This window comes from Dendrobates tinctorius, unplaced genomic scaffold (genome assembly GCF_039654945.1).
Source record: "Dendrobates tinctorius isolate UK_male_01 unplaced genomic scaffold, ASM3965494v1 ptg000223l, whole genome shotgun sequence".
Taxonomy (NCBI): Eukaryota; Metazoa; Chordata; class Amphibia; order Anura; family Dendrobatidae; genus Dendrobates; species Dendrobates tinctorius.
In genome coordinates this window covers 27,066,527-27,086,758 of record NW_027361890.1, presented here as the reverse complement: position 1 = coordinate 27,086,758, position 20,232 = coordinate 27,066,527, and the positions used below count along the sequence as shown (strand labels likewise).

General features: G+C 45.5%; 1 long non-coding RNA gene across 3 annotated transcripts in view; it reads left to right on the top strand.

The window, feature by feature from the left end:
• LOC141059010 (uncharacterized) overlaps nt 1-18,473 on the top strand; it is a 35,349-nt gene extending 16,876 nt beyond the window's left edge. For all 3 annotated transcript variants that reach the window (XR_012222370.1, XR_012222369.1, XR_012222371.1), the window contains 3 exons: nt 10,679-10,773; nt 16,924-16,958; nt 17,322-18,473. This is a non-coding gene — a long non-coding RNA (uncharacterized lncRNA). The remainder of the gene's footprint in view (nt 1-10,678; nt 10,774-16,923; nt 16,959-17,321) is intronic.
• The last annotated feature ends 1,759 nt before the right edge of the window (nt 18,474-20,232 follow it).

Sequence of the window (20,232 nt, the reverse complement as noted above, 5' to 3'; positions counted from 1 at the left end):
AGGTGTGTACCTGGTTGTGTTTTATGCTAAGTATTTCACCTTTTAACAAAAGTTGTTTACATTGTTAGGAAATCACCAACAATAAACACAACTTTTTAGGTGAAATACTTTGCTTCAAACACAACCAGGAACACAACTGTGGCAAAAAGCTAAAATTTACCCACAGTTATATACCTAGTTTTGAATACCATTTCACCTTTTAAATACCCTGTATTTAACCTTTTTCGCCGCAGAAAGAAATGACAGACAACCAGTGTAAAATAATTTAACTTTTATTGAAAAATGTTTTTTTTAGTAAACTTTTTTAAAATTTTAATAAACTTGTTTAATAAAGCTTTGAAACCATAAAACTGGTCATTTTTATTTAAATACACACATTATAAATCTGTGTAGTGTGTGGTGGAAATACTGCTGGAGGGGCTGCGGGACACTTCGACACTGGGAGTGTGGAGAGAGGACTGGGATCGTGGTGGGGAAGGAACAGTTAGAGGTGAAGGTGTGGAAAAAACTACAGAATGGGTGGACATGTGGGAAGCAGAAGAGGTGGTGGGTGGTGGAGTGGAGGGTTGGGCAGGGACTGTAGGAGCAGATGATGTTGATGGCAAGTTGTATGGGGAAGGAGTTTGGTACGGGGCAGGTTGCTGGAAGTGGGGAGATGTCTGGTACGGGGCAGGTTGCTGGAAGTGGGGAGATGTCTGGTACGGGGCAGGTTGCTGGAAGTGGGGAGATGTCTGGTACGGGGCAGGTTGCTGGAAGTGGGGAGATGTCTGGTACGGGGCAGGTTGCTGGAAGTGGGGAGATGTCTGGTACTGGGGAGGTTGCTGGTACTGGGGAGTTTGCAGGTACTGGGGAGGTTGCTGGTACTGGGGAGGTTGCTGGTACTGGGGAGGTTGCTGGTACTGGGGAGGTTGCTGGTACTGGGGAGGTTGCTGGTGCTGGGGAGGTTGCTGGTGCTGGGGAGGTTGCTGGTGCTGGGGAGGTTGCTGGTGCTGGGGAGGTGGATGGTGCTGGGGAGGTGGATGGTATGTAATAAGAGGGGGAGGATGGAAAGTGGCTGGAGGGGGTGTAGATGTAATAGGAGGGGGAGGATGGAAAGTGGCTGGAGGGGGTGTAGATGTAATAGGAGGGGGAGGATGGAAAGTGGCTGGAGGGGGTGCAGGTGGAGGAACTACTGTGGTGGGAGGAGGAGGTTGGGAGGTAACTTGCTGGAGAGCAGCGTGGCATGAATGCATTACATGCATCTGCTGGGCAGGAGAGAGCGTTTCCATGCGCTCCACAACAGACCTGAAAAAGGTGTGGTTTGGCGAAGATCTTGCTTCTGAATGCATGGTTTGCAGAAGTGTCTTCACCTCCAGAATGCTGGAGTTGATCTGCTGATAGCCTGCGGAGATTTGCTCTGACAAGACTTTTAGACAGTTCTGGAAAGATGCATTCAGATGCAAGAACTCTGGCGCATAAGTCTTTTCCTGACCCCTCTGCCGCTGCCGCCCAGTACCCGCAGGTGTACTAGAGGTGGCAGGGGCAGAAGGGTGGGGTAAAGGGAAAGCGATCTCCTCACCAGCAGCTTCATGTAATGTAGGCGGCCACGATGCTCCTGTGCTGGTGGATGGGACAGATGGGTCGAATGTGTGGGAAGGCTGGGAAGGTGCAGATGTACCGGGGCGGTCGAAGTGTCCCTCGGTGCTGGTCTCCTCAGGGATCGCCTCAGAAGGGTCCAATCGTGCAGGCTCCCGAGTGCTGCACACCGTGCTGTGGAATAAAGAGAAGAAAAAAAAATTAAAATACTGACATGGTATGGCCCTGGCTGAAAAAAAAAATTTACATCTAACATTTTTTTTCACATGTGGTGTGTAATATTTACCTTCTAGTGACCATTGTTTCCCGGAGGAACGACAGGGCTTCTGCGTACTTGTACTTGCTCCTGCGTCCTCCAGATCCACTCGGGGCCCGCATCTCTTTATTGAACTCCTTCTTGAAACGATCCCTCACAGACCGCCACCGATTCACAATTCTGTTCCCTGAAACGAGAAAGGACAAAGTGGTTAGTATACAACATCAGTGTTTCCCAAACTCCAGTCCTCATGGTCCCCAGGGGTCATGTTTTCAGGATTTCCATAGTAAATAGAAATCCTGAACACATGATCCGTGGGGACCACGAGGACTGGAGTTCGTGAAACACTGGTTTACATCAAGCAACCGGTACTGTATATACTTACGCTCTTTAATCTGGGCCTGAACATCGAGGTCCTCCCAGTGGCCCACAAGGAGCGAACAGATTTCCTCCCAGAGTCGTCGGGTAACGATAAGGTCAGCGTGGCGGCGGTCAGCCATATTCCAGAGCGGCTCCCTTTCTCTGACGAGATCGATGAGGTGGTCCACATCGAGTCCTCCATCCTCACCGTCAGAGTCGGGAGCACGCTGTGAAGGCTGTTAAAGAAAAAGACAAAAATAACGTAATTAGCCTCCACAAAAGAAATGAAATAAAAAGTGCAAAAAAACAAAGCAAAAATATTTATACTTACACGCTGGTGACCGCCGCGTTGCTGTCGCCGACGACCCTGGGAGGCACTGCGAGGACCTCTTGGCCGAGCACCAGATTGGGAAGACTAGAGAAGAAAACAAAAAATGTTATGTCTTTGGATGTAGGCATTTGTTTGCTGTGTGTGGTCTGCAGAACATTGTTTTCTATGTGTTGTGTGTAGTGTGATGTTGTGTTTCTGCGTTTGATGCAAAAAACTTACCAATTGTGAGCCCACTACAGGTGTCTGTCCACCCCTTCCTTCTTCTTCTGGGAGCTCCTCTTCATCTTGTGAATCCTGTTTTGAAATAAAAGGCAATGAATAGACATATATTACAGAGATGATGGATTTTGGAAATAAAAACTTACCGTCAAACGCTGACGATGCGAGGGAGGGCTCCCAGAAGATGATGTGCTGTCTTCCTGGTGGCCACACTCCATGCCTGTGGGTGGTGTTCCAGCTGCTGCCATTGCTGCTGCTGCTGCATCTATTGGGCGGCTGTTGAATAAAGAGAAACAAAGGGCCAATGAATATCTTGATATTCAATAGCCCTAGTTTGGAGGAATGGGGGATTTGATAATTACCGTCTCTCATCTGCTGCTGGCCTCCCCTCCTCAGCATGTTCCATTTGCTGCTCCATTTGGGGTGGTGGTGGTGCTGATGGTGCTGCAGTGGTCTCCTGCCTTCTCCTGCTGCGCTTGGTTGCTTTCTTGGGTGGCATGTTGGGTGTGGCTGTGGGTCCCACTGTCTTGCTTTTATATATGTCTTGTGGGCAGAGCTACTGAGCATGCTCAGACCAAAAAAACCGGATCCGGCCACCGGATCCGGCTTTCGCCGGATCAGGCGCATTGCGGCGCTCATAGGCTTTCATTGTGTGAAAAAGCCGGACGCGCCGGATCCGGCGTGTCCGGCTTTTTCGCCGGAGACAAAAAACGTTACAGTAGCCGTTTTTTCCAGACGCCGGATCGCGACACATTGCCGGATTCGGCGAAAACCGGATGAAACGCATGGCCATCCGGCGCGATCCGGCGCAAATGCAAGTCAATGGGGGGGAAACCGGATCCGGCATTGCATTTCGCCGGATCCGGTTTCTGTCAAAAGCGCCGGATCGCGCCTGACGGCGAAAACCTGATGTGTGAAAGAGGCCTAATATTTAAATTTGTTTGGTGATCTGAAACATTTAAGTGTGACAAAAGAATAGGAAATCAGGAAGGGGGAAAACATTCTTTTACACAACTGTATATACAGTTGTGGCCAAAATATTGACACCCCTGCAATTTTGTCAGATAATACTCAGTTTCTTCCTGAAAATGATTGCAAACACAAATTCTTTGGTATTATTATCTTCATTTAATTTGTCTTAAATGAAAAAACACAAAAGAGAATGAAGCAAAAAGCAAAACATTGATCATTTCACACAAAACTCCAAAAATGGGCCAGACAAAAGTATTGGCACCCTCAGCCTAATACTTGGTTGCACAACCTTTAGCCAAAATAACTGCGACCAACCGCTTCCGGTAACCATCAATGAGTTTCTTACAAAGCTCTGCTGGAATTTTAGACCATTCTTCTTTGGCAAACTGCTCCAGGTCCCTGATATTAGAAGGGTGCCTTCTCCAAACTGCCATTTTTAGATCTCTCCACAGGTGTTCTATGGGATTCAGGTCTGGACTCATTGCTGGCCACCTTAGAAGTCTCCAGTGCTTTCTCTCAAACCATTTTCTAGTGCTTTTTGAAGTGTGTTTTGGGTCATTGTCCTGCTGGAAGACCCATAACCTCTGAGGGAGACCCAGCTTTCTCACACTGGGCCCTACATTATGCTGCAAAATTTGTTGGTAGTCTTCAGACTTCATATGCCATGCACACGGTCAAGCAGTCCAGTGCCAGAGGCAGCAAAACAACCCCAAAACATCAGGGAACCTCCACCATGTTTGACTGTAGGGACCGTGTTTTTTTCTTTGAATGCCTCTTTTTCTCTCCTGTAAACTCTATGTTGATGCCTTTGCCCAAAAAGCTCTACTTTTGGCTCATCTGACCAGAGAACATTCTTCCAAAACGTTTTAGGCTTTTTCAGGTAAGTTTTGGCAAACTCCAGCCTGGCTTTTTTATGTCTCGGGGTAAGAAGTGGTGTCTTCCTGGGTCTCCTACCATACAGTCCCTTTTCATTCAGACGCCGACGGATAGTACGGGTTGACACTGTTGTACCCTCGGACTGCAGGGCAGCTTGAACTTGTTTGGATGTTGGTCGAGGTTCTTTATCCAACATCCGCACAATCTTGCGTTGAAATCTCTTGTCAATTTTTCTTTTCCGTCCACATCTAGGGAGGTTAGCCACAGTGCCATGGGCTTTAAACTTCTTGATGACACTGCGCACGGTAGACACAGGAACATTCAGGTCTTTGGAGATGGACTTGTAGCCTTGAGATTGCTCATGCTTCCTCACAATTTGGTTTCTCAAGTCCTCAGACAGTTCTTCTTTCTTTTCTCCATGCTCAATGTGGTACACACAAGGACACAGGACAGAGGTTGAGTCAACTTTAATCCATGTCAACTGGCTGCAAGTGTGATTTAGTTATTGCCAATACCTGATAGGTGCCACAGGTAAGTTACAGGTGCTGTTAATTACACAAATTAGAGAAGCATCGCATGATTTTTCGAACAGTGCCAATACTTTTGTCCACCCTCTTTTTTATGTTTGGTGTGGAATTATATCCAATTTGGCTTGATGACAATTCTTTTTGTGTTTTTTCATTTAAGACAAATTAAATGGAGATAATAATACCAAAGAAATTGTGTTTGCAAACATTTTCAGGAAGAAACTGAGTATTATCTGACAAAATTGCAAGGGTGTCAATACTTTTGACCACAACTGTAGAGAGAGAAAGGGAGAGAGAGAGATTAGATAGATATGCAGATAGAAAGATAGATATAAACATGTGAGTAAGATATATAATAAGTGCTTTGTGTGTGTAGTTTACTGTACATGTTTCTTTTTTAGCAAAATCAACCAGTGTGAGCTAGAGAAGTTAGTTTAATTCAGAACACACATAAAAGGACCACTTATACAATTGAGTTCTTTAAAAAAATCTTTTTATTAATTAACATTAAAATTAAATGAACCAATTAAAACATAAGTCATGCACAAGATGCCTCTAATTGAGGGAACGACAAGCCAGTGCACCCCAAGTAATAATTGTAAACTGCAAATATTGACAAAAAATATAACAAAAGGAACCAAAGGTCAAGAATCAATTTCACCTGAGGCCAAAATACACATAACAACAATTTGAAAAAGTAATACGTGTATATGTAAGTCTTCCAGATACTATTAAGTGTACTTAATTATGAAAAAGGTTCAAGTGCCTAGTCGTATGTGCCCACGTTATTGAATACTAGAATATAACATTCATAGATTAATTAGTTCAAAAGTATTATAAGTTACCTATATAGGTGAAGATTCCATAGGGGTTGTTACGAATGGAAGCGGAGGCAGAGATGGTGAAGTTCACATTCGTTTTTTATTTTTAAAGTGGAACCTCGGGACCACGGTCCGGGGGGGCTCCTAAGGGGGCGTAACTAGTGAGCCCCGGGTACCCACAGTAAAGTCCCTCGGACAGGACCAGAGTGAAATACCCGGAGGACAAAGGTACTACCTCCAGTTAGACCCCGGACACGTGGCAGCTGTCCCAGCGGGACCAAAAGGGGAAAAGATATAGTAGCAGAGTCCGTAGAGAAGCAGACATAGGTGAGACAGGTCCTGGTTTTCGGTAGATGGTAGCAGGCAGGTTCCAGTAACCTTGTCACAGTCCACGGACACGGATGGCTATTGACAGAAAGGGATGGCACTTGCACAGGAGATTGCAGAGATTGCCAGGGATAGCAGGATGCAGATATTCTGTGGAGACAAATAGCATGAAAAGGTGCACAGAGACTGCTAACGCAGCGCAGACAGGTCAGGAATAGTGTTGAGCATTCCGATACCGCAAGTATCGGGTATCGGCCGATACTTGCTGTATCGGAATTCCGATACCGACTTCCGATATTTTTTCAATATCGGAATTCGGCATCGGAATCGGAAGTTCAGTTGATTGACGGCCTGACGTCATCATGATGCGCGGTGTGTGCGCATCATGATGCGCCGTCATTTCGGGCCTTCCGGGGGTCTCTGCCGGCCTGCCGGGGGGCTGTGCCGGCCTGCCGGGGGGCTGTGTGGACTGCCCGGGGTCTGTACCGGCCTGCCGGGGGGCTGTGCCGGCCTGCCGGTGGTCTGTGCACCCTGTGGGGGTCTGTACCGGCCTGCCGGGGGGCTGTGCCGGCCTGCCGGGGGGCTGTGCTGATGTCCGGGGGTCTGTGCAAGCATCGTCCGATGGGACTACAAGTCCCATCGGGCGATGCCTGCTACCATGACAGTGATTGACACATTAGCCAATGATGGGACAGTAGTAGTCCCATCATCCGGCTAATGTGTTAAATGTTAAAAAAAAAAAAAAAAAAAATACTACATACATACTACATACATGCTACATACATACTACATGCTACATACATACTACATGCATGCTACATACATACTACATATATACTACATACATACTACATGCATGCTACATACATACTACATATATACTACATACATACTACATACATACTGCATGCTACATACATACTACATACATACTACATGCATGCTACATACATACTACATATATACTACATACATACTACATACATACTGCATGCTACATACATACTACATACATACTACATACATGCTACATACATACTGCATGCTACATACATACTACATGCATGCTACATACATACTACATATATACTACATGCATGCTACATACATACTACATGCTACATACATACTACATATATACTACATACATACTACATACATGCTACATACATACTACATACATACTACATGCATGCTACATACATACTACATGCATGCTACATACTACATGCATGCTACATGCATGCTACATACATACTACATGCTACATACATACCACATATATACTACATACATACAATACATTCATACAATACATACATAGACATACAGTACATATAACATAGAGTAACATACTTACCAATACTTGTCACATTGTTCCCCGAAGCCATTGTCTTTTCCGGGATAAATATTAACATAACAAACCACAAAAATACTCACCCACGATCCGAAGCAGTCCACGAGTGTGTCCCACGACGATCTTGGGTAGAGAACAGCAGCATCAGATGATGCTGCCGTTCTCTACGGGCTGCAGGAATCCAATGACGGAAGGTAGGTATCCTTCCGCACTGTATTCCTCCGCCACTTAAAAAAAAAAAGTCCCTAGTCTCACTTTATGCCATTGCTGTGTGGGAAATTCCCACACAGCAATGGCATAAAGTGAGACTAGGGACTTTTTTTTTTTAAGTGGCGGAGGAATACAGTGCGGAAGGATACCTACCTTCCGTCATTGGATTCCTGCAGCCCGTAGAGAACGGCAGCATCATCTGATGCTGCAGTTCTCTACCCAAGATCGTCGTGGGACACACTCGTGGACTGCTTCGGATCGTGGGTGAGTATTTTTGTGGTTTGTTATGTTAATATTTATCCCGGAAAAGACAATGGCTTCGGGGAACAATGTGACAAGTATTGGTAAGTATGTTACTCTATGTTATATGTACTGTATGTCTATGTATGTATTGTATGAATGTATTGTATGTATGTAGTATATATGTGGTATGTATGTAGCATGTAGTATGTATGTAGCATGCATGTAGTATGTATGTAGCATGCATGTAGTATATATGTAGTATGTATGTAGCATGTAGTATGTAGCATGCATGTAGTATATATGTAGTATGTATGTAGCATGTAGTATGTATGTAGCATGCATGTAGTATATATGTAGTATGTATGTAGCATGTAGTATGTATGTAGCATGCATGTAGTATATATGTAGTATGTATGTAGTATGTATGTAGCATGCATGTAGCATGCAGTATGTATGTAGCATGCATGTAGTATATATGTAGTATGTAGTATGTATGTAGCATGCATGTAGTATATATGTGTTATGCATGTAGCATGCATGTAGCATGCATGTAGTATGTATGTAGTATATATGTGGTATGTATGTAGCATGTAGTATGTATGTAGCATGCATGTAGTATATATGTAGTATGTAGTATGTATGTAGCATGCATGTAGTATATATGTGTTATGCATGTAGCATGCATGTAGCATGCATGTAGTATGTATGTAGTATATATGTGGTATGTATGTAGCATGCAGTATGTATGTAGCATGCATGTAGTATATATGTAGTATGTATGTTGCATGTAGTATTTATGTAGTATGAATGTAGCATGTATGTAGTATGTAGTATGAATGTAGCATGTATGTAGTATGCATGTTGTATGTATGTAGCATGTAATTTTTTTTTTTTTTTTTTTTTTTTTTTTACATTTAACACATTAGCCGGATGATGGGACTACTACTGTCCCATCATTGGCTAATGTGTCAATCACTGTCATGGTAGCAGGCATCGCCCGATGGGACTTGTAGTCCCATCGGACGATGCCTGCACAGACCCCCGGAGCCTGCACAGACCACCGGCAGGCCGGCACAGCCCCCCGGCAGGCCGGCACAGCCCCCCGGCAGGCCGGCACAGCCCCCCGGAGCCTGCACAGCCCCCCGGCAGGCCGGCACAGCCCCCCGGCAGGCCGGCACAGCCCCCCGGAGCCTGCACAGACCACCGGCAGGCCGGCACAGACCACCGGAGCCTGCACAGACCCCCTGGCAGGCCGGCACAGCCCCCCGAAAGGCCCGTACAGACCCCAGAGAGGCTGTACAAGGGCAGGAAAGGGTTTTTCTTATTCCGATACCGGAAGTCCCATAGACTTGAATGGGACTTCCGGTATCGGAATCGGCGATACCGATACTTTTTTTAAAGATCGGCCGATACCATCCGATACGATACTTTGAAGTATCGGACGGTATCGCTCAACTCTAGTCAGGAACAGAACCAGATGTAGCAATGATAGATACTCGTTGCTCTGGCGCTCTCCCTATGGAGGAGAGGCCAGAAATAGTAATCAGTGAGCTGCTATTGGATAATTAGCGATTTCAAAAAATGCACGCTGTCCCTTAGAGAAGCCGGAGGAGCGTGCGCTCGCGTCCTAAAAGCATTTCCTGGGGGCCTGCTGACAGCACGCCAGGAGCTGGGGGAGGGAGCAGGACGCCGGGAAGCAGAGAGAGAGCATGAGACCCCAGACACGAGGGTCGCTGCTGCCCAGGGACAGCGTGAAGGGCAGGAGGTGAGTGACCAGGATGGGGTGCAGCGGCAGACCGGGGAGCAGAGCCAGCACCGGGACCGGGTGTAACGGGTCCAATTTAATAATGCAGGCACTGGCGAGGTGTCCCTCCACCCCAAAGCACGCTTCGTTGCTTCTTCCTCAGGGGGCGTGTATGGGGAAGGGAGACCACATGATCTTTAATAGAGATAACTAGCCAATAGCATTGCTGAAACCGGAAGTCATCGGAGCCAGGTCACCGACCAGAGAGAAGCGCGCACCACCAGGTCAAATGCTTGAAAGGTAATTCAGAGACGACTATAAGGAAATACAAAACCAGGATATAACACTAAATGCTGAAATTGCTTCTAACAAGTTATAAAAAGTACATATATAGATAAATATGATGCAAAAGGAAATAATGTGTGATGCAATATGCAAAGAGGAAAATGTTAAATGTGAGAACAAGTCACTACAGTACCTGATCAGAATCAGTGTATAATAATATAATAAATTAAGACACCCAAATAGGTGGTTAAAGACCTATATAAAATGACAAGAAGCATGAATAAATGATATTTGCAGCTGTATACATATATCTGAACGCATGCATGTGCAAGTGTACAGCCATGCATGCAAAGTACCAAAAAAGTGAAAACAAAAATATAAAAATTTGAAGAAAAGAATATATATAATAAAAGATGAATGAAAAAAGTGCAGAATAAATATAATAAAAACACACATATCCATGACTAACACATGGATAAAATAGCATTTCCTTTAGGTAAATCAGAAAGACTTTTTAGCGTTAAGCCAGATATAGTCCTACAGTACAACACATATTCCTTTGTCTTCTTCTTTAGACAGCTGAAAACGCGGAGAAAGGTTGTGCAGAAGACGGCGAAGGAATCTCAACGGATGCAATACACATAACGAACATCACCCTTCATAGAGGATGGTAAGTATCTATTAGGATAAAATGCATCAGTTAGATTCTAAAGCACAAATACATACATTCTAAAGCACAAATTTGTTCCAACAATGAACTTTTTGAGAAATAAGCCAATGATCACCGGTGGCAGTTCAAAAACAGGGGTTATACATGATCACAGTGATCACAAAAAATGATCTTTTCGCCCCCAATTTTTTATTTTCCCAAGGCTAACAGAAGAAATTGGACCCCAAAAGTTGTTGTCCAATTTGTCCTGAGTACGCTGATACCCCATATGTGGGCGAAAACTACTGTATGGGCACACGTTGGGGCTCGGAAGGGAAGTAGTGACGTTTTGGAACGAAGACTTTGGAATGGTCTGTGGGTGTCATGTCGCATTTGGAGAGCCCCTGATGTGGCTAAACAGTGGAACCCCCCACAAGTGACCCCATTTTGGAAACTAGACTGTTGTGAATTCTCTTGATCTGACTTCTGAGTCGGAGCTCCCTCTGGTGGTTACTGCGGGTAGTGGAGCTGACCGGGTTGACAGAAGTCTGCCACCTGACGATGATGATTGGAAATCAGGGGTTACTGACTGGGAGGATATAAGTGAGCAGGCTTTTCTTCCTGCATTTTGAGGTCTGCTGTCTCCTGCCTGATCCTGCATTTTTCAATTAAGTTGTTCATTTCCTAATCCTTTGCATCTGATCTGGTTTTGCCTCTTTCTGCTTTGATGACGGTTCAGCATGCTCCCAGCTGGGGCAGTGCTGGACCCCGCTCCATATGTTACAGCTTGTGTCAGTTTGTTCAGTCCCCTGTCATATTAGTCTCTTTTGTTTTGCTGCCAGTTCACACCAGAATGCTGATATAGTGGGGGAGAGGTCGTGAGACCTCAGTGCTTTTTGTACATCAGACGTGTTGGATTTTTTAGGGTTTTTTGCATGATTGCAGACAGTGTCTTTCCTTTCCTGTCCTATCTAGACAGTTTGGGCCCCATCATTTGCTCAGTCTATTTTCTGCCTGTGTTTGTGTCTCATCTTGTCTCACTGATAATATATTTTTGTGGGTTATCTATTTCTTTGGGGTTCTACTCCGGGGCAGTTTAGATTTTACCTTTCTTGCTTTAAGCTTAGTTAGTTTTCCGACTGTGCCAAGGCGTCTAGGGCATCGTAGGTACGCTCCACGGTTACTGCTAGTTGTCTTGTTAGGATTATGGGTCTGCAATCTGCTAAGTTACCAACCTTTCTGGTTTCCTGATGGCCTAGCCTATTCCTGCCATCCTCCTCGGTGACCTATTCATAACAGAATCACCAGCCAAAACTGTAGACTCTAGGGTACTCTAAAGAAGGAAAGAATTGTAAAAAAAAAAAAAGTGGCCGAATTTTATTTTATATATTTTTTCCTCTTTTTCTCTGAGGCCGTAGGAGGATTTTTTTTTTAATGGAGACTAAGCAACTGTCCGATCGTGTTGTGCAGCTCGCTGCTGAAGTCAAGGGAATTTCTGCCTATCTCTCTCAATCATCTGCTATAGAACCATAGATCCCTACTCCTGATGTGTTTTTTGCGGATCGGTCTAAATTTTAAGAATAATTGTAAACTATTTTTCGCTTTGAAACCGAACTCATCGGAGAACTTGGTGCAGCAAGTTAAAATTGTCATCTCCTTGCTGCGCGGCAATCCCCAGAATTGGGCTTTTTCTCTGACACCTGGAGATCCTATTCTGGCTAATGTGGATTTTTCAAGCCCTAGGGTTGTTGTATGACGACTAGTGTTGTGCGATACCTTCCGATATCATGAAATATCGGATCGGATTGGATCGGGCCGATACCCAAAAAGTATCGGATATCGCCGATTCCGATACAGGAATCCAATGCAAGTCAATGAGACAGAAATATCGGAATTAAAATAAACCCTTTCTTTCCTTGTAGGTTAATTTTACATGAAGAAAAACAACTAAGAATAATGTAGAATGTATTGGGGGAGGTGGAGGAGACATTAAAGGCATAGAGGTTTAGCCCTATCAAATGGAATAGCAGGAATAATTTTTTTTTTTAAGACGTTCGGAGTTACAAAGATATTGACTATGTTAACCTTTTTTATATTTTGTCAGATATGTATGTTTCACTACTTCCATGCTCTTCACCTTCTTTTTTACTTCTCCCACACTTTCTCCTTCATGATCCTCAGCAGCAGCAGCAGCAGCATCTTTTTCATCAACTTCTTCTTCACCTTATTCATCTTCTTCTTCTTCACCTTCTTCCTATTATTTTTTTTTTTTTACATTCTTCATATTCTTCTTATTCAACTATTATTATTCTTCATATTCTACTTCTTCATCTTCTTCCTATTCTTCTTCTTCATCATATTCTTATTTGTGACAGGCATTCCTGTAGTTGTTATCTATAAAATTTTGAAGATTACACCTTCCGTTCTGCCTGTCACAAAAGATTTACAACAGGATTTGTCCGCGTTCAGTTTGGCCTGCAGCAGCAGGCATTTTCCAGGGGCACCAGGAGGAGGAACGGACTCACCCCCATACACTGCTTAGTCTTCTTCTGCTTATAATTTAGATAATATCTTTTGCTCTGATTTTTAGTCTTATGCTTAATGTTCTTTTGCTTTTTGTTCTTCTGCTTCTTGGTCTTCTGTCTCTTGTTGTTCTGCATCTTGGTGGTTGTCTTCATGTTCTTTGTCCTCTTGGTCATCTTCTTCAAGGTCATCTTTTTGGTCTTCTTTGGGGTGGTCTTCAGGGTCGTCGTCTTCAGGGTCGTCGTCTTCTTCGGGGTGGTCTTCAGGGTCGTCATCTTCAGGGTCATCATCTTAAGTGTCGTCGTCTTCTTTGGGGTGGTCTTCAGGGTCGTCGTCTTCAGGGTCGTCGTCAGGGAGATCCAGAGTGATTACCAAAAACCATTTAAAAAAACTTGAACTTGGAAATGTAGCAGAAGGTACAAGAAGGCTGAGGAATTGCCGAGAACCAGCTGACGGTACTGGAGGGGTAGCAGAAGCTACAAGATCCAATGGACCTACCGAGGACCAGCTGACGGTGCTGGAACACGGTTACTAAGCAGGAGGTACCTGTGCCAGAAAGCACTACCAAGGACCAGCAGACGTTGCTGGCACTCAGATACTGAGAAGGAGGCACCTAAGCCAAAGGCACTGCCGAGAACCAGCTGACGGTACTGGAACCCGGATGGGTAGCAGAAGGTACCCATGAAAAACAAAGTTGCAAGGCCGTGAGCCGGCCGCAGTTACCGAAACCCACAGTCCTACAGGGGGTGCTTGTCCTATTGGCACTACGGAACCAGCCTTTATTGCCAGATCCCACAGCCCATATAGGAAGCACCTAAACTGCAGGCACGATAGAGTCAGCTAACCCGACCGCAACACGACAGGACAACGTATTGGTGGCAAAGTGACGTTGACACTACCCGGAAACAGCTGGCGTGCTGGAACCAGGCTGGGCAGGAGGGAGTACCCGTGCCAAAGACACTGCCAACAACCAGCTGACGGTGCTGGAACCTGGAGGGGAAGCAGAAGGAACAAGAGCCAATGGCACTACCGAGGACCAGCTGATGGTACTGGAACCCGGTTACTAAGCAGGGGGTACCTGTGCCAGAAAGCACTACCAAGGACCAGCAGATATTACTGGAACTCAGATAGCGAGAAGGAGGCACCTAAGCCAAAGGCACTGCCGAGAACCAGCTGAAGGTACTGGAACCCGGATGGGAAGCAGAAGGTACCCATGAAAAACAAAGTTGCAAGGCCGCGAGCAGGCCGCAGTTACCGAAACCCACAGTCCTACAGGGGTGCTTGTCCTATTGGCACTACAGAACCAGCCTTTATTGCCAGATCCCGTAGCCCACATAGGAAGCACCTAAACTGCAGGCACCATAGAGTCGGCTAACCCGACCGCAACACGACAGGACAAAGTTTTGAAGGCAAAGTGACGTTGACACTACCCGGAAACAGCTGGCGTGCTGGAACCAGGCTGGGCAGGAGGGAGTACCCGTGCCAAAGACACTGCGGGGAACCAGCTGGCGGTGCTGGATCCCAGGGTAAATAGTACAAACAGAGTGTAGACAGAGGCCTAATTGGAGCAAGTTTAAAATCTGTAGTTGTGTTAGTGTGGACAGAGCAGGAGAAATTGCCGGACACACAGCTGGGGATCAGCTGACATTACTGAACCCCAATAACACTGGAGCATATGTTGACTGTCCAGACGGCACTTCTGAGCAGCAACTGGCGGTGTTGGAACCCAGGGTTAATAGTACAAACAGAGTGGAGGCAGAGGCCTATTTGGAGCAAGTTTAAAATCTGTAGTTGTGTGAGTGTGGACAGAGCAGGAGAAATTGCCAGACACACAGCAGGGGATCAGCTGACGTTACTGAACCCCAGTAACACAGGAGCAAATGTTGATTGTGCAGACTGCACTTCTGAGCAGCAACTGGCGGTGTTGGAGCCCAGGGTAAATACTAGAAACAGAGTGGAGCCAGAGGCCTAATTGGAGCAAGTTTAAAATCAGTAGTAGTGTGAATGTGGACAGAGCAGGAGACATTGCCGGACACACAGCAGGGGAGCAGCTGACGCTACTGAACCCCACTAACACAGGAGCTAGTGTTTTTCTCTGTGCAGACGGCACTTCTGAGCAGCAACTGGCGGTGTTGGAGCCCAGGGTCAATCATGGAGTAGGCTAAGGCCTAAATGGAGCAAGTTTAATATCTGATGTTGGGATGAATGTGGAGGGAGCAGGAGATATTGCCGGACACACAGCAGGGGAGCAGCTGGTGTTACTGAACCCCACTAACACAGGAGCTAGTGTTTTTCTCTGTGCAGACGGCACTTCTGAGCAACAACTGGCGGTGTTGGAGCCCAGGGATTACAGTTCAGGTGGTAGAAACATGAACACAACAGGAGACCTTGATACTGTTGCCAACCAATTATTTATTCTGGAAGAGGACTGGCAAATTCCAGCGAGATCCAGGCCTTGTTCATTTTCAGAAAAGTAAGCCGGTCAAAGTTATCAGAGCATAGTCGCGTGCAATGGTCTGTTAGTACACCACCTGCGGCACTAAAGACGCGTTCCGATAATACACTAGCAGCAGGGCAAGCCATCACCTCCAATGCATACTGGCTAAGCTCTGGCCATGTATCCACCTTAGAGACCCAAAACTTGAAGGGGGAAGAGCCGTCTGGGAGTACACTGAGAGGGCAAGACATGTAGTCTGTCACCATCTGACGGAAACATTGCCTCCTGCTGACTGGAGCCGTCTGTGATGGTGTAGACATTTGTGGCGGGCACACAAAACTTAGCAACATTTGGGCCATACTGGTCTTGCCTTGTGCTGAGGCGCTGCATCTGCTCCCTCTTTGTGCAGAGCTTCCTCCACTGCCTCGACGCACAGAGCTGCTTTGTAAAGCACTAGCAGCACTGCTCTAGGGTGGAATGGAGAACATGATGGAATGCACCAGTGTGTCTTGGTACTCCCGCATTTTACGCTCCCGGTTCAACAGTGTTATGAGGCTTTGTAAGTTGTCCCGGTAGTGAGGATCTAGGAGGGTGTACACCCAATAATCAGCCATGTTGAGAATGTGGGCGATGCGGCGGTCGTTTCTCAGGCACTGTAGCATGAAATCAACCATGTGCTGCAGACTCCCAACTGGCCAAGAAACGCTGTCCCGTTTGAGGCATCATCTCTGCCTGCTCTGCATCACCCCACCCATAGGTTCCTCTATTTCACATCCTCAGACAGGTGTAGATATCCCTATTAAGGGGTTCTACACCTGTGATTCTAAGTTTGTGGTTTATGCGATTAAGTGCCCTTGTGGCAAAGTATATGTAGGGGAAACGACACAGAGCGTGAAGGATAGGATCTCGCATCATAAGTCTGACATAAGCTGTGGACGCCATCATTTACCCATACCTTTTCATTTCCACACTGCGGGTCACACTATAGCCCAATTAAGGTTTCTTGTCCTCGAACAAGTTCCAGCACATAGAAGAGGGGGTAATCAGGTGAAATCACTAAAGCTCAGGGAGGCCTTTTGGATTCATTCGTTGCAAACTTTGGAACCCAAAGGGTTAAATAGAGAATATGATGTTATGAGTTTATTTTAAGATTGATATCACGAGATCTCTTCTTAACCTTCTTCTTTTTTTTCCTTTTTTATTTTTTACAGCAGCAACAATCTCGTTAGAGAGTATCTTTGGAGGGGTATGGTGTCTATAATAATTTGTTTCCTTCATTGTTTTATTTTTAATATTTTCCCCCATTTTTACTTTTTATTTTTCATTTTTTATTTCTATAATTTTTTTTCTCGTTAGTTAGTTGCCTGTTTTACATGTAGTATTCCTTTTTTCCCTATTTTTACATTTTTTTATTTTTTATTTTTTATTTATATTTTTCCCACAAGGGTTTTTTTCTTTATATGGTCCCTTATCCCCTTTTTATTTTGATCCCCCTCTTTTCCTTTCCGTTTTTTTTAGCAAGATAGTAAACTGCCTATTCATAGTAATATTGTACATTACGCTACATATAAGCCGCCTTGTAATGTGCCCTTTTTTTCTTTTCACCTAGTGTCACTGCACTGAGAGACAAGCCGCTTAGAAGAATTGAGACACCATTGAATTCACCGCCGCATCCGTACTGCGTTCCACTATTTCCGGTTGCTGCCAGCTTCCATGACGCACTTCCGGTTTGCGCTCCATTGAAACACCATTGAATTCACCGCCGCATCCGTATTGCGTTCCACTACTTCCGGTCGCGGCCAGCGTCCGCGACGCACTTCCAGTTTGCGCTCCATTGAGCGTTCCACTCCTCACTCTCGGCTCATCCCCGCCTGTCAGCTCACACTCGTGCGCATTAGTGCGCACCTCCGTTGGGTATATAATCCCAACGGCACACAGCCACCAGTAGCGCATTTCTTTACATGGTAGCACATAACTTATAGCGCATTGTTTCCCGCACGTGGCGATTTTCACAACTCCACATGGTAAGCATCATTGCTTTATTCCATTGCATTTTTTTTCATAGGATGTTGGTGGGACCGTTTTATTTGTGGTCTCTTAACAGTGCAGTCTGTTCAGATTAATCTACATTACTGTGACTCATTTGGTCACCTTTGAGCCTTAACAAGATTTTTTTTTTTTTGTCTAAAATTGTTTGTATTTTTTCTTTCTCCCTTTTATTTTTTCTAGGTATTTTGCATTATATAGATCTCTGATGTCAGTCTTTTGGTCATTTTATCACTAGCCTTTTTCTATGATATTAACTGAATGATGATTTGATAGCTATATTGAGTATTTCTTTGGTAACCCATTTATTGGTAGTTCCATCTAGATCTGTGTCTCCCCATAGTATGTTATATGATATTTTTTTGCTGTTTCATATGGGACACTTTATCTCTTTGTATGATTATTACATGTTTCTATTTTTGTGACTACCAGATAATCTGATGCATATAGGATTCACTCCTGTAGAACCTGTTTTTCTGTGCAGCTCTGGTCTTCATTGACCATATCTGTTGTTGATAGGTATTTTGAAACCAGTTATGTTTTGTAATATTTTGAATTGAAATTTATGTAATTTTTTGTTTTATTTTTTCTTTGTTGTGTCATATTCAGTCTGAAGAAGGTCCATAATAGTGACCAAAACGTTACGTATATATTGAATGTATATCATGTGGATTACTAAGCTGTGAATAATAAAGAAGAACTTCTATTTTTTGCATTTGGGAGTGCCGGATTTTTTCCTTTATACTAGAGCATTGTGTACCTCCCTCCTCTGGAGAGATGTCTTCCTCCTCCATTGACTCCTCCTCATCCTCCTCACAAAGTGTCCCCTGCCTAGGCCTTTGTGAGGAACCACATTGCGCAGACTGTCCAGAAGAAGATGGCATTTGTGACTCCTCATCCTCCACCTCTTCCAAAACCTCCTCCCTTAGTACTTGCAGTGTTTTTTGAAGCAGGCAGATAAGGGGGACAGTCATGCTGACTAGTGCATCATCTGCACTCGCCATTCGAGTGGAATCATCGAAGGCATGCAAAACGTGGCAGATGTCCTTCAAAGAGGCCCACTCAGTGGTGGTGAAGTGTGAACGGCGCGCAGTGCGACTTGTTTGCGCCTGATGCAGCTCGTACTCCATTACTGCTGCCTGCTGCTCACACAACTGCTCCAACATATGTAACGTTGAATTCCACCTGGTGGGTAGGTCACATATGATGCGATGTTCCGGAAGGCGGAATCGGCGCTGCAGAGCTGCAATGCGCGATCTTGCCATGCTGGAACGCCGCAAGTGAGCGCACTCTATGCGGACCTTGTGCAGCAGTGCAAGATCCGGATAGTCCCTCAAAAAACTCTGCACGACCAAGCTGAGCATATGTGCCAGACTTGGGATGTGAGTGAGGTTGCCTAGGCCCAGAGCTGCCACCAGATTTCGGCCATTGTCACACACTACCAAGCCTGGCTGGAGATTCGCTGGCACAAACCACACGTCGCTTTCCTGCTTGATGGCATTCCAGAGCTCCTGCACTATGTGGCTTCGATTCCCCAAAGAAATTAATTTCAGTACGGCCTGTTGACGTTTGGCCACGGCTGTGCTCATATCGGTCGTAACAGGTAAGCGTTCACGGGTTCATGTGGAGGTAAACCGTGACAGCTCCTGCAGCGCTGATTCTGAGGAACTGGAGGATGAGGAGGAGTCAATGTGTACAGACTGGATTCCTGCAATCCTTGGAGTTGCCAGAACACGTACAGCGCCACTCTCAAGATCTGTACCCGGCTCCACAACATTTACCCAATGGGCAGTGAGGGAAAGGTATCGTCCTTGTTCATGGTTACTGGTCCACGCATCGGTGGTCAGGTGGACCTTGCTACTCACGGCGTTTAGTAGCGTATGTTTAATTTTTCCCTCCACATGCTTTTGCAGGGCAGGGACGGCTTGCCTGCTGAAATAAAAGCGGCTGGGCACATTGTATTGTGGGACTGCCAATGCCATGAAGTTACGGAAGGTGTCAGTCTCCACCAGCCTGAATGAGAGAATTTCAAGGGCCAATAGTTTTGCAATGCGAGCATTCAGAGCCTGTGCTCGGGGATGGTTTGCCGAGTATGGCCGCCTTTTCTCCCATGCCTGTGCTACCGATGGCTGTAGAGTTGCCTGGGAGTGTGAGGATGACAGGGAATGTGGTGCTGTGGGTGGAATTACACTGGGTCTCTGTTCAACAGTGCCAGAGGTTCTTCCATGGCGATCCTGTGAGGAAGCCGAACCAGCTGTGTGTGAGCTGGAGGAAGAGGCTACAACACAAGCTGAAGAGATGGTAGGTGGTGCTGTAGGTTGGCCTACGTCTTCAGTGTGTCTTTGTAACTCCACCACGTGCTTGGTCCGCACATGTTTCCACATATTTGTGGTATTGAGGTTGCTGACACTTTTCCCTCTTTTGACTTTCTGATGACACAGCTTGCATTTGACAAAGCAAATGTCATCTGCAAC